This window comes from Dendrobates tinctorius, unplaced genomic scaffold, assembly GCF_039654945.1.
Source record: "Dendrobates tinctorius isolate UK_male_01 unplaced genomic scaffold, ASM3965494v1 ptg000162l, whole genome shotgun sequence".
Taxonomy (NCBI): domain Eukaryota; kingdom Metazoa; phylum Chordata; class Amphibia; order Anura; family Dendrobatidae; genus Dendrobates; species Dendrobates tinctorius.
The window spans coordinates 12,306,606-12,320,874 of NW_027361829.1; positions in this window are offsets into that span (position 1 = coordinate 12,306,606).

Consider the following 14,269-nt stretch of genomic DNA (forward strand, 5'->3'; position numbering starts at 1 on the left):
CTGCCCCACTGAGGATAGGAATGGCGAGCCTTGTCCTGACTGTACTGTGCAGATGGTGAGGAGTGGGGGGCCCAGCTTTTCCCTTCCTGCCTCAAGAAATCTGTGGCTGATACCTGCGATGGGGGATCCCTCAGACAGCCCCAGTGTAGCGCTGCGCCTAGATCCCGGGACACTTCATAGGCCTGCCTCTCCGCCGGATGTGTCCCCCTAGACCGCTGCATGCGACGGTATGGCGCCGGGACCGATAGTCCACAAGTAGAAGGAGCCGGATCCATCCCCAGGAGCAGCGCTACACTGGGGCTGGCTGAGGGACCCCCATCAGAGGTATCAGCCGCAGGATGTCAGCGGCAGTGCCAGCCTCACAGGATTTCCGAGCACAGTCACTGCGTGCTCCGGTGAACGGGCTGGGATGAGCAAGATCAGCCAGGTAAAACAAGAATAAAAGGGGGGCTCTGGTATACACTGTCCACCATCCTAAGCTGAAGGTGCAGGTTCTAGTCACACCGCAAGCAGCAATGGAGGAGACAGCTAGGCCAGAAGGCCCAGAACAGAGCCAGGGGCACGTGAGTAGACTCTCAGGCGCTATACCACAGTACCTATACCCTACACACACTGGGACAAATAGCGAGTTCTCTGTGTATTTTAGTGAGAAACACCCACCCTGTCAGCGGCTAAGAAGGATAGTAAGAAGTCCGGGAAAAATAAGAAGTGTCCCATTTGCATGTCTAAACTCCCGGAAAGTTGTCTGAAAGCCCTCTGTGAGGCCTGTACCTTAAGAATTGTCGGGGAAGAGCAGATATCATTAATGGCCAATATGAGGTCTATGATAAGGCAGGGAGTCCAGGCATCCATCTCGAGCCTGGTGGTTCCCCAGACCAGCCAAGCAGAACCCCAGAGGTCTTAGAAGAGGCGGAGGGAATCTAGCCCATCTTCAGATGACAAAATTTCGGAAGATTACGAACAGGATGAGAGGGAGATGGAAGATCCTACTGGAAGGGGAAAGACACGAATGAGCTCCTCCAGGCGGTACGGGACACTATGCAGTTGCAAGATACCCTGGAAGCGATATCAATACAGGATGAAATGTTTGGCGGTCTGCGTACCCAGGTCAGTAGGGTGTTCCCGGTTAATAACCACATCCGGTCCATGAGCCTAGAAGAGTGGGAAGACACAGAGAAGAGACTAGTCGTCCCGATGGATTCAGGCTCCGGTTGCCCTTCAACCCAGGGGATATAAAGACTTGTCTGATTGTAAGGCAGAAGGGCTGCTAAAGAGAACCTGGGAGACTTCGGCAGCCATAATACGGGCTAACATTGCAGTGACATCAGTGGCCCGGTCCATGCATTTATGGGTGGACGATTTGGAAGAACATCTTAAAGTCAAAACTCCCAGAGATGTTATACTTAAGTCTCTACCTCTGTTGAAACTAGCAATGGGGTTCACGGCTGACGCTTCAGCTGAGTCTGTGCGATTCGCGGCCAGGAATGAGTTGTTATCCAATGTGGCCAGAAGGGCGATTTGGCTAAAGACTTGGTCAGGAGATACCCAGTCGAAAAATAAACTGTGCCATTCCCTTCTCAGGGGGTAACGTTTTTGGGCCGGTTCTAGATGACATACTAGAGAACGCCTCAAATAAGAAAAAGGGGTTCCCTGAGGGAAAAACGAAAAAATACCAGCCCTTACGTAGATCTCGACCTAGTCAAAAGATAGACTATAAGGGGAAAGGGAAGACAGGGAGATGGAGTTACCCCAAGGGGGGGGAAGGGCAGAGAAGCCATCTTCTCAGGCTCAGGCACACACAGGAAATGACGCCATCAGAGGGGGGGTCGGTTAATGGTTTTTCTAGGGAGTTGACAGAAAGTATCGCAGAATCCATGGATTCTGCACACAATCGGCCAAGGTTACAAGCTGGAGTTCACCAATTCTACCTCCAGAGAGGTTCATAGCAACCAATTCTCACCATTTACCAACCTCCCCCATGTGGACAGACATTCAGGATCTATTAAAGATAAGCGCGATTGTCCCGGTTCCCACCCTAGAAAGAGGCAAGGGTCATTACTCAAGTCTCTTCTCAATAAAGAAACCATCGAGAGAGTCCAGGACAATTATAAACCTCAAGCCCCTGAACAGGTGGATAAAGTACAAAAAATTCAAGATGGAATCCATGAAATCCACAATACCCCTAATAGACAAAGACATGGTCATGTGCACTTTAGATTTGAAAAGTGCATACTGCCATGTCCCAATTCACACTTCCTATCTGAAATACCTAAGATTCGCCCTGAGAAGCCAGGGGATGGTTCATCATTACCAATTCCAGTGCCTTCCCTTTAGCCTAGCCTCAGCCCCCAGAATATTTACCAAACTATTGATAGAGGTAGTCGCCTACTTAAGCCACGGTATAACTTATTTAGAAGACTTCCTGGTAGTAGCGAGATCCAAGGAACAGCTCAGGATCGATTGCAGCTTCATGATCTCAATGCTACAGGAGCTGGGGTGGATCATAAATTGGGAAAAATCAAAATTGATCCCGCAGTCCAGAATAAAATTTCTGGAAGTCATCCTAGACTCTTGCACCAGAATGTCTTTTTTGCCAGAGGAGAAACAAGTTGTGGTAATCATGAAAATTCACCGATTCATAAGGAAACCTTGCTATATAAGGGAAGCAATGAAGATAATACATGACGTCATCAGTCCTATCCCCTGTGTAAAATGGAGTCAATTTCATTCGCGAAAATTGCAGAAGGAGATTTTGTTGACCTGGGACAGAAGACAGAGCTCATTGGACAAGAGAATGATGCTATCTCTTCCAGTAAAGAAAGCACTAAAATGGTCGACCATTCAGAGAACCTAAAAACAGGAGTAACATGGATTCTCTCTCCATGTGTCACCGTTACCACCGACGCCAGTCAGTTCAGATGGGGCGGGCATGTAGAGGGAAGAAATTACCAGGGACAATGGGATCCAGAAATGAAGACCAGGTCATCAATCTTCAAGGAATTATATGCGGTGTGGAAAGTGCTTTACCAGGTTCGGTCAAGAGTCAGAGGCAAGCATATGAAAGTGCTATCCGACAACATAACAGCAGTGGCATTTCTTAGGCACCAGGGAGACCCAAAACACCCATCATTGCAGCATCTGGTGAACCAAATTTTCAGGTGGGTGGAAAACGTGGTCGAATCCATCTCGTCAGTGCACCTAGAAGGAGCCAGGAACCAGGTGGCAGATTTCCTGAGCAGGACAAAAATAAATCCCACAGAATAGGAATTGAACTCAGAAGTATTCAACATGTTGTGCCAACGTTGGGGAACACCACAGGTGGATTGCCACCAGAACAAATGCAAAGATCAGGACCTTTTTTCACTAAATCCCCTAGCCGGTGCAGCAGGGGATCGACGCTCTATCTCAACCCTAGAGAGAGGGCCTCCTGTATGCTTTTCCGCCTCTTCCTCTGATTCCGAGGACACTCAAGATGATACAGGACGACGGGGCAACAGTTATCCTAATAGTGCCCTTTTGGCCAAAAAGAAGCTGGTTTCCTGTATTAAACACGATGTCAGCAGAGAAGCCCATTCTATTACTGAAAAAGGAAGATCTCCACCAAGGTCCGGTTCTCCACATCAGACCAGATTCGCTCCAACTCTCAGCTTGGATCCGGAACACCAAACCCTGAGATCCAGAGGCCTGTCCAATGAAGTGATCACCACACTTCAAGCAAGTACTAAACTGGTGGCTTTGGCGATCAACAATAAAATATGGAAACGGTTCTGCACCTTTTCAGGAGAGGCTTCAGTAGACACTGCATGCCCAGACATTCCCAGATTCCTTGACTTTCTCCAGTTAGGCTTTAAGAAAGGCATTCGGCCCAGTACTTTAAAATTACAGATCTCAGCCCTTAGCATATTTTTTGATTGCTCTCTAGCATCACATCCCTGGATAGCTAGGTTTTCTAAGGCCATACAGAGATTGAGACCCCTTGTGAGAAAGTCGTCTCCACCATGGGACCTTAACCTGGTCCTTAATGCCCTGTGTAAGCCTCCGTATCTCCTATCAGAAGAGATGGATTTAGTGAAACTCTCACTCAAGACGGCCTTCCTCCTGGCTATTACATCGGCAAAAAGGCTGGGGGAAATGAAGGCCCTATCTATTCAGGATCCGCACCTCCAGATGTTTGATGATAGAGTAGTCCTTAGGCTTGACCCAACTTTTCTCTTCAAAGTGGTTTCGACTCCAAATATAAATCAGGAGGTGGTCCTCCCCTCATTCTGCCAGCACCCTAGAAATCCAAAAGAGGGAATCTATCATAATCTAGATGTCAGAGAGACGGTGCTTAAATATCTGAAAGCAACTGAGGTTTCGAGACGGGACATACAGTGCCTTGTGAAAGTATTCGGCCCCCTGGAACTTTTCGCAAGGCACTGTAAATCTGTTTATACAGTATGGGGGGGGGCAAATAGGGGTAACAAAGCAGCAAAAGCTACGATTGCTAGGTGGATAAAGACTACGATAAACTTAGACTATAAAGCACAGGGGAAAGCGCCCTCACATATTCTTATAGCCCATTCCACTCGAGCTATGGCTACGTCATGGGCAGAAAGGGGGGAGGCCTCAGCAGATCAAATTTGCAGGGCCGCAACTTGGTCTACCGTTAGTACCTTTGCTAAACATTACAAGCTAGACGTTGTATCAGGGCAATTAGCCTTTGGCAGGAAAGTTTTACATGCAGTAGTTCTGCCCTAAACTACCATCCTTTGGTACTTCTCCATGGTGCTGTCAGGTGGTGAACTGGAAGAGAGTAATTAGACCTACCAGTAATTGTATTTCTAGGAATCCATCCTGATAGCACTACTAGTTCCCTCCCTACTGCAAGGTTTTCATACTGATGTGACGTAACATTTGTATAAGGATTGTTAATAAAATTTCTTTTTGCATCCATCCAGATGTGGTACTTTGGAAAATCACTGAAGGGTGGTAAGGGAGGGTCCTTTTAACCGCTCATTGTTCTTGTCCCAATGTGGATAAGAAGGACGTTCTCCATGGTGCTGTCAGGATGGATTCCTGGAAATACAATTACCGGTAGGTCTAATTACCGTTTTTTTTTACTTTTGCCATGCTTCAATAGTCTCCATAGGAGGTTAGAAGCTGGCACAACTTGATCGGTTCAGCTACATAGAGGAGATGAGCAGATTGCCTCTATGTAGCTGAATTACTGATTTGTTATGAATGCCGACCACTGGGTGGCGATCATAGTAATTTGGCACTGACAACCATAGAGGTCTCCAGGAGACCTCCTGTTGTCATGCCGACACACCGTTGATGCACGATCACGTGACACAGGTGACCGGTGAGCGTATTTCAGTGCTTGTTAAATGCCACTGTCAGTGTTTGACAGCGGCATTTAACTACTTAGTAAACAGCTGACATGTCCCAGGAAAATGTGGGCTCACCGTCGGGACCCACATCAAACCGGGGGATACCGACATCGGCGTAATAGTACGTCCGATGTTGAAGGGGTTAATGTATCTAGTTGAAAAATCCAATGAGTTTCTTCTCGACATTTGTTTGAAGTCATCATCATGCCAATGTTTCTGTACAATCTGAATATCTGTCCTTCTAACATCATGTAGGGACTCCCGTGAAATGCTGAAAAAATTTTTGGTATGGGGTGGTCATTAAATTTGTTCCTTATATTACGAAGATGCTCATTAATTCTTTTACTTAAGGGGCATTTTGTGTGACCCAAATATATATTTTTTGCACAGGCATTCTATGATGTAGATCACCCCTTGTGGAATGCACGTAATAAAATCCGTGAATTGAAATTCTGAGTTATTTCTAGAAATCATGTATTTTTGTTTAGCTGGACGTAGAGTTTTGCACATCTTACATTTTTTGCATGGGAAGAAACCCTTTAATTGTCTAAAGGGTCCCAATAATTTCTTGGGGTCACTAGGATCTTCTACTGTGGAGGCAATTGATATTGCCCAAATTCCTGGCTTTTCTAAATATAAATTTCAGGTGGTCAGTTTGTCCCCAATGACCTTATCCTCTTTCAAAGGGTCCCAATGTTAACAATTTTCTTAAAGAGGTGGGTATTTGAATTATATTGAGTAATAATGGGGACAAATATTTTGTCTGCACCATTTGTTATATTCCTCTCCTTCCGTTTGTGGTTATGGAGATATTCACGCCTAGGGATCACGCTTACATTATTTTTTACCTCCAACAGGAATTTCTGATTATAGCCCTTACTTAAAATTTTGTTGATGAGGGCATCAGCTTCCCTTTCATAATTTGTTGGGCTGGAGCAGTTTCTGTGTAGAATCTATTTGAGAGTAAATGAACGGCACCAAGACACTCCTACTTAATCATGAATAAAGATCCTTATTACTCAAAACACCGGTGATCAAAACTGGTATTTGGTGTTTGCAAGAAAAACACATGTGCAAAGTCAAAATGTAGAAGCAAAGATGCAGCATTCACCGGAATATGTTTAAAAAACCACATTCCTTTTATCTAGCCATCAGCAAAGTGGACAAGGTTCAGATCAGGCTGGTATGTGCAGGCATGCAGGGAACACAGATGGACGATGGCCGTTTCACGTTAACCACGCTTCAACGGGTCCCGTTGATTCGTTGTTTTTTTTTAGTTACTCTGTAGAGGTCGTAGAAGGATCAATGTCCAACTTGTATGCTTTAGTATCAATCAGAAGGTGTAGGGACTCTTCCTCATACTGGGCATGATCCATAATCACAATATCTCACCCTTGTCTGCCGATCGAATGATGATGTTCTTTCTCTTGTAATTCAAGTTTTCACGCGGTTTTTTTTGGCCCTCTTTGCAATCCGTACTTTCTTCTGACACCATGTGAGCGCGAGTCACATGCTTGGAGACATCACGCAGGTCCTGTCAGATCCTGCAAGTATACCACTGCGTATACCAACACACCCGGCACACTGAGCGCCTGTCACCGGCCGGGATAGCGCTCCTGGACATAATCTAAAGCTGACAGCTGACTATTTCTTCCTTGCCCAGTAGGCAACTACTACTGCCATCGATCAGGATCCTGTCACCAGGCCCTTTAGCAGCACATACCTCTACCATCTCACAGGTATCAAATTATCAGCATCATCTACACAGGTATTTACCCTCATACTGTACACATGTTGCATTACATGAATGGGAACTGTTAATACCATGTGCAAGTTCATTTAAATTGTTCTCTGAGTTTGCTTACAACACTAACAATAAGCATGTATTTCCCCTCTTAGTTTTCATCTGCACGATTGCAATCGGTCTTACATTGATTCTTCATACTCTGCTACAGGCACAAAGATGTCAATCCACATCTAAGCAGGTATTTGACAATAAAAGCACAATGTTCTGATTAGGATGCACGTGTATGCACCTTGATTCACAGCGCAAGTAAATAAGATTTTTTTTTTCCCTTGAAACCAAGATTTTGCTCATTTACTGTTGTGTTTAGGGTCATTGTTTTGTTGAAACACCCATTTCAAAGGCATATCCTCTTCAACGTAAGGCAAAATGACATCTCAAAGTATTTTGCTATATGCAGACTGGTCCATGATCCCTGGCATTCGGTAAATAGGTCTGGCACCAGAGAGAAACATGCCCATATCATGATGCTTGCACCACCATGCTTTACTGTCTTCAGAAGGTACTGTGGCTTGAATGCAGAGTTTGAGGGTCATCTGACAAAATGTCTGTGACCCTTGGACCCAAAAATAACAATTTTACTTTGATCAGTCCACAAAGTGTTTCTCCGTTTTTCTTTAGGCCAGTTTGGTAAATTGTATCCGCTTCAGTATGTCTTTTTTTTTATATTTTTTTCCACATTGGGACTTTGCGAGGACTTCTTGCTAAGAGATTAAATTTGCACAGGCGTCTTCTGTCACAGTACTCACAGGTAACTTGAGCCGGTCCTTGATCATTCTGGAGCTGATCATTGGCTGAGCCTTTGCCTTTCTGGTCATTCTTCCATCCTTTTGAATGCTAGTCTTCCGTTTTCTTACACCTCTCTCTGGTTTGGCTTTAGATTTTAAAGTATTGAAGATCATTTTAGCTGAACAGCCTGTCATTGTCGGCGCTTCTTTATAAGTTTTACTCTCTCCAATCAATTTTTTTAATCAAAGAACGCTGATCTTCTGAATGACCCATATTTCTCAGGCTTTCAAGGAGAAATCCTTGTACAACATGTCCTGGCTTCACCCTTAAATAAGGGCCACCTGATTCACACCTATTTCTTCACGGAATGATTGAACTCCACACTGCTATTATTTGGAACACACCCCCTTTCAATTAATTATTCTAATACACAGACTCAAAAAACATGCAGATCATGAATACCGAGTGTTATGGGCTTGCAGAACGCACCAAATAATATAAGATGATATACAGGTGAGGTCGCAGCCCGGGGTCTACTGTGCAGAGATGTTAACTGCTGCTTAGTAATGGCGGAGCACTAACTAGACACCGGCGGGATAACTGCTGACCCGGTGTGTACAGGGGCGAACTCAGTTACCTCACTGAGCTGCTGGGGCGAGTGCGAGAGCCTATTTATCCTCACAGGACTCGGCAGGAGAGCGCTAGTGTTAAGACACTGGACTCTGCTCAAAGGACACAGGGTTAGAGCCCCTCTAGTCCCACTAGCGCTCAGCACCACAGCAGCGATGCATGGACAGACACTAATAGAATGCTGTGCCCTGTTAGCAGTCACAGGGTATAACTGCACTTAGCTTACCGCACTATATGTGTACAGAGCAGCTCTGGTGAACACCACTAACCAGCCTAAGCTCAGGACTGGAAAGCGCATAGGACGCGCACGGTGCCGCTCTAACAGATGCTGCAGTACCTGCAGTAGCGTAGTGCCTAAGGTAGAGTGACGCACTCTGACGCTAGCATGTGAAAGGTGCTGGAAGCACTGCGGCGCGAGGCGCTGAGACCAGACTCTAAACTCTAGCAACATGTGTATCAAAGGGAAGGGGTTTCATAATGAGTCATTCAGCGGTTCACAAACATCCATCATCACACAAATCTCTACCAATTACTGTGTATACTAGCACAGGGTTCCCCAACTCCAGTCCTCAAGGCCCACCAACAGATCATGTTTTCTGGATTTCCTTTGTATTGCACAGGTGAAGCAATTAACACCTGAGCAGTACTAAGGAAATCCTGAAAACATGATCTGTTGGTGGGCCTTGAGGACTGGAGTTGGGGAACCCTGTACTAGCGCATGGCCGAGCGGCCATGCGAACCTTTTATAGCAGCGTCCTTCTGGGACCTTCCTGATGGTCCAATCCGAGCTGGAGAAGGACCTGAGCATGTGACCTCCGATCTCCAATGAGAGATCGGCCCATGGGCATGCTCAGTGGACCGAAAGGAGGACTTAGTCCCTGGAGTAGCTCGCTGCTGACCAGCATGCGTTGCTATAGCTGGACCAGAGGTGGTAGCAGCAACCAAACCTACAGTGCTGGTCTGAGCAGAGCGCTGGGATTGATGAGTCTGCTGAGCAGCCTCCTCTGTGGCTGGAGAGGAATGGGAGACTGCCGAAGGCAAGGCTTGGGATTCCTGCTGTGCAGCGACAGAAACCCGACGCCTAACACCAAGTCTGTTGGTTTTCTTAGGGTATGTACACACATTGCAGATTTGGCCCTGTGGGTCTGCAGCTGTTTCTCCTGTGTTGTACAGTACCATTATATCCTATGTAAATTGAAAAATGCTGTGGGAAAAACTGCACAGCAACGCTGCTGGTTCATTTCCGCAGCATGTCAATTCTTTGTGCGAATCTACAGCGTTTCTGCACTCAATGACTTGCATTGAGGCGGGCAAAACCACAGGTCTAAAAAAAGATCTGCGGTTTTACTGCGGATGAAACGCTGAAGATCGGGAGGGGGGGTAGAGTGTGGGCGGTCAGGTGATGTCACTGCTCGACAGGGGCTCCAGCGGTGAAATGACAGGCAGAGGTAATCCCCCGCTATGTATCCCTCCGCCGCCAGGAAAGAGGTCCCCTAACCCTAATTCTCATGCAGCGTTGCTGTAAAGTGAGACACTTAACTCAGGTAACCTCAGTGATGCACTGCAGGAGGCATTGTCTCCTGTCAGTTCATCACTGGGAGGCCCTAGAGAGCAGTGACATCACCTGATGTCACTGTTCTATAGGGGAGATCGTCGTGGGGAACTCATTATTAATTGGACTGCATCGGACAGAGAGTATACAGTTGGTTTATTTTTGTACTTTTTATTATAGGAGACCAAGTAGCGGGAATGTGGACAGAGCAGGAGACATTGCTGGACACACATCAGGGGATCAACTGACGTTACTGAGCCCCAGTAACACAGGAACAAGTGTTGATTGTGCAGACGGCACTTCTGAGCAGCAACTGCCGGTGTTGGAGTACAGGGTAAATACTAGAGACAGTGGAGCCAGAGGCCTAATTGGAGGACGGTTAAAATCAGTAGTAGTCTACAACAGATATAAAACTTGATGAAATTAGGCCTCAGCCTACACCCAGATTGACCCTGGGCTCCAACATCGCCAGTTGCTGCTCAGAAGTGTCTTCGGCACGGGTACTCCCTCCTGCCCAGCCTGGTTCCCACATGCCTGCTGTTTCCAGGTAGTGTCAACGTCACTTTGCCACCGATACGTTGTCCTGTCGTGTTGCGGTCAGGTTAGCCGAGTCTATGGTGCCTGCAGTTTAGGTGCTTCCTATGTGGGCTGCGGGTTCTGGTAATAAAGGCTGGTTCCGTAGTGCCAATAGGCCAAGCACCCCCTATAAGGACTGTGGGTTTCGGTAACTGCGTCCGGCTCGCAGCCTTGCAACTTTGTTTTTCATGGGTACCTTCTGCTACCCATCCGGGTTCCAGTACCGTCAGCTGGTTCTCGGCAGTGCCTTTGGCTGAGGTGCCTCCTTCTCGGTATCCGAGTTCTAGCAACGTCTGCTGGTCCTTGGTAGTGCTTTCTAGCACAGGTACCTCCTGCTTAGTAACCGGGTTCCAGCACCGTCAGCTGGTCCACAGTTGTGCCATTGGCTCTTGTTCCTTCTGCTGCCCCTCCAGGTTCCAGCACCGTCAGCTAGTCCTTGCTAGTTCCATTAGCTCTTGCAGCTTCTGCTACCCATCCGGGTTCCAGCACCATCAGCTGGTTCTCGGCAGTGCCTTTGACTTAGGTGCCTCCTTCTCCGTATCCGAGTTCCAGCAACGTCTGCTGGTCCTTGGTAGTGCTTTCTAGCACAGGTATCTCCTGCTTAGTAACCGGGTTCCAGCACCGTCAGCTGGTCCACGGTTGTGCCATTGGCTCTTGTTCCTTCTGCTGCCCCTCCGGGTTCCAGCACCGTCAGCTGGTCCTCGCTAGTTCCATTTGCTCTTGCAGCTTCTGCTACCCATCTGGGTTCCAGCACCGTCAGCTGGTTCTCGGCAGTGTCTTTGGCACGGGTACTCCCTCCTGCCCATCCTGGTTCCAGCACGCCAGCTGTTTCCGGGAAGTGTCAACGTCACTTTGTCACCAATACGTTGTCTTGTCGTGTTGCGGTCGGGTTAGCCGAGTCTATGGTGCCTGCAGTTTAGGTGCTTCCTATGTGGGCTGCGGGTTCTGGTAATAAAGGCTGGTTCCCTAGTGGCAATAGGACAAGCACCCCCTGTAAGGACTGTGGGTTTCGGTAACTGCGTCCGGCTCGCGGCCTTGCAACTTTGTTTCTCATGGGTACCTTCTGCTACCCATCTGGGTTCCAGTACCGTCAGCTGGTTCTCGGCAGTGCCTTTGGCTGAGGTGCCTCCTTCTCGGTATCCGAGTTCCAGCAACGTCTGCTGGTCCTTGGTAGTGCTTTCTAGCACAGGTACCTCCTGCTTAGTAACCGGGTTCCAGTACCATCAGCTGGTCCACGGTTGTGCCATTGGCTCTTGTTCCTTCTGCTGCCCCTCCAGGTTCCAGCACCGTCAGCTGGTCCTCGCTAGTTCCATTTGCTCTTGCAGCTTCTGCTACCCATCCGGGTTCCAGCACCGTCAGCTGGTTCTCAGCAGTGCCTTTGGCTGAGGTGCCTCCTTCTCGGTATCCAAGTTCCAGCAACGTCTGCTGGTCCTTGGTAGTGCTTTCTAGCACAGGTACCTCCTGCTTAGTAACCGGGTTCCACTACCATCAGCTGGTCCACGGTTGTGCCATTGGCTCTTGTTCCTTCTGCTGCCCGTCCGGGTTCCAGCACCTTCAGCTGGTCCTCGCTAGTTCCATTTGCTCTTGCAGCTTCTGCTACCCATCCGGGTTCCAGCACCGTCAGCTGGTTCTCAGCAGTGCCTTTGGCTGAGGTGCCTCCTTCTCGGTATCTGAGTTCTAGCAACGTCTGCTGGTCCTTGGTAGTGCTTTCTAGCACAGGTACCTCCTGCTAAGTAACCGGGTTCCAGTACCATCAGCTGGTCCACGGTTGTGCCATTTGCTCTTGTTCCTTCTGCTGCCCCTCCAGGTTCCAGCACCATCAGCTGGTCCTCGCTAGTTCCATTTGCTCTTGCAGCTTCTGCTACCCATCCGGGTTCCAGCACCGTCAGCTGGTTCTCGGCAGTGCCTTTGGCTGAGGTGCCTCCTTCTCGGTATCCGAGTTCCAAGAAGCAGAAGGCCAAGAAGCAGAAGACCAAGAAGCTGCAGAACAAAAAGCAGAACAACATTAAGCATAAGACTAAAAATCAGAGCAAAAGATATTATCTAAAGTATAAGCAGAAGAAGACTAAGCAGTGTATGGGGGTGAATCCGTTCCTCCTCGTGGTGCCGCTGGAAAATGCCTGATGCTGCAGGCCAAACTGAACAAATCCTGTTGTAAATCTTCTGTGACAGGCAGAACGGAAGGTGTAATCTTCAAACTTTTATAGATAACAACTACAGGAATGCCTGTCACAAATAAGAATATGATGAAGACGAAAAATAGAAAGAAGATGAAGAAGTAGAATATGAAGAAGAATCATAGTTGAATAAGAAGAATATGAATAATGTAAAAAAAAAAGAATAATAGGAAGAAGGTGAAGAAGAAGAAGATGAATAAGGTGAAGAAGAAGTTGATGAAAAAGATGCTGCTGCTGCTGCTGCTGAGGATCATGAAGGAGAAAGTGTGGGAGAAGTAAAAAAGGTGACCCTTAATTGGGTAGCTTTTACTATAATTGAGGTGTGGGCATATTGCCCTGGCTATCCTTTTATTGTGATCAAATATTTTGTTTATTCCAAAAGGTTGTTTTTCTTGTTTTTCCCTTCCTTCAATTCTTATCTATTGAATATTGTTTTCCCACCTTTGTAATTAGGGTGAGCTAGGGGAGACAGGGTCAGTCGACGTTGAGTGGGGGCACCAAACAATCGTATCTTTTAGGGTGCCAACCTCCACGGTAAGGAAGGGTATAGATAGTTTATTGTAGCCTTTTATATGGCTTTTTGTCTTCAATTTTTTGTTTTTTCTGTATCAATTGTTCACGGGAATAGGTGTCTTTTAATTATATCATTAAAAACTTTTTTATTGGCTAAACCTCTATGCCTTTAATGTCTCCTCCACCTCCCCCAATAAATTCTACATTATTCTTAGTTGTTTTTCTTCATGTAGAATTAACCTACAAGGAAAGAAAGGGTTTTTTTAATTCCGATATTTCTGTCCCATTGACTTGAATGGGACTTCCGGCATCGGAATCGGCGATACCCGATACTTTTTGGGTATCGGCCGATCCAATCCGATTCGATATTTCTCAATATCGGATGGTATCGCTCAACACTAGCAGCAGGGCTCCAAATATGCTCAGAGAAAGCAGTGTGTGCATGAGATTTGATATCTTAAGGAACAAATACACTGTATAAATAAAATATGCAGCAAAAATGCCATGTGTCCCAAGCGACAAAGTTTAAATGAAAATTCTTTCTTTCACCATCAAAAATGCTTAACTCCTTTGACATTTGTGATAATAATACATCTCTGTGCCCTGGGCCTATATGACCAGGGATGTATTACTGCATGGTGATTGCCACCGGGTGTCAGCTGATTCTGAAAGCTGACACAGGGCACTAAGTGCCAGGAGCGGTCACACCTGCAAAAAATGCAAGCGATCAACCTGCAAAAAATGATGGTCCCATAGTGGGACAAAAGTTAAAGAAAATAAATAAATAAAATTGTAGAAATATTTAAAAAATATCAAAAATAACTAAAAAAAATCAAGATAATGTATCTATAAATAAATATTTGTGTGAAAAAAAAAACTGTAAGGTTGGAGTCAGGCATAGTAGATGGTATTTTTC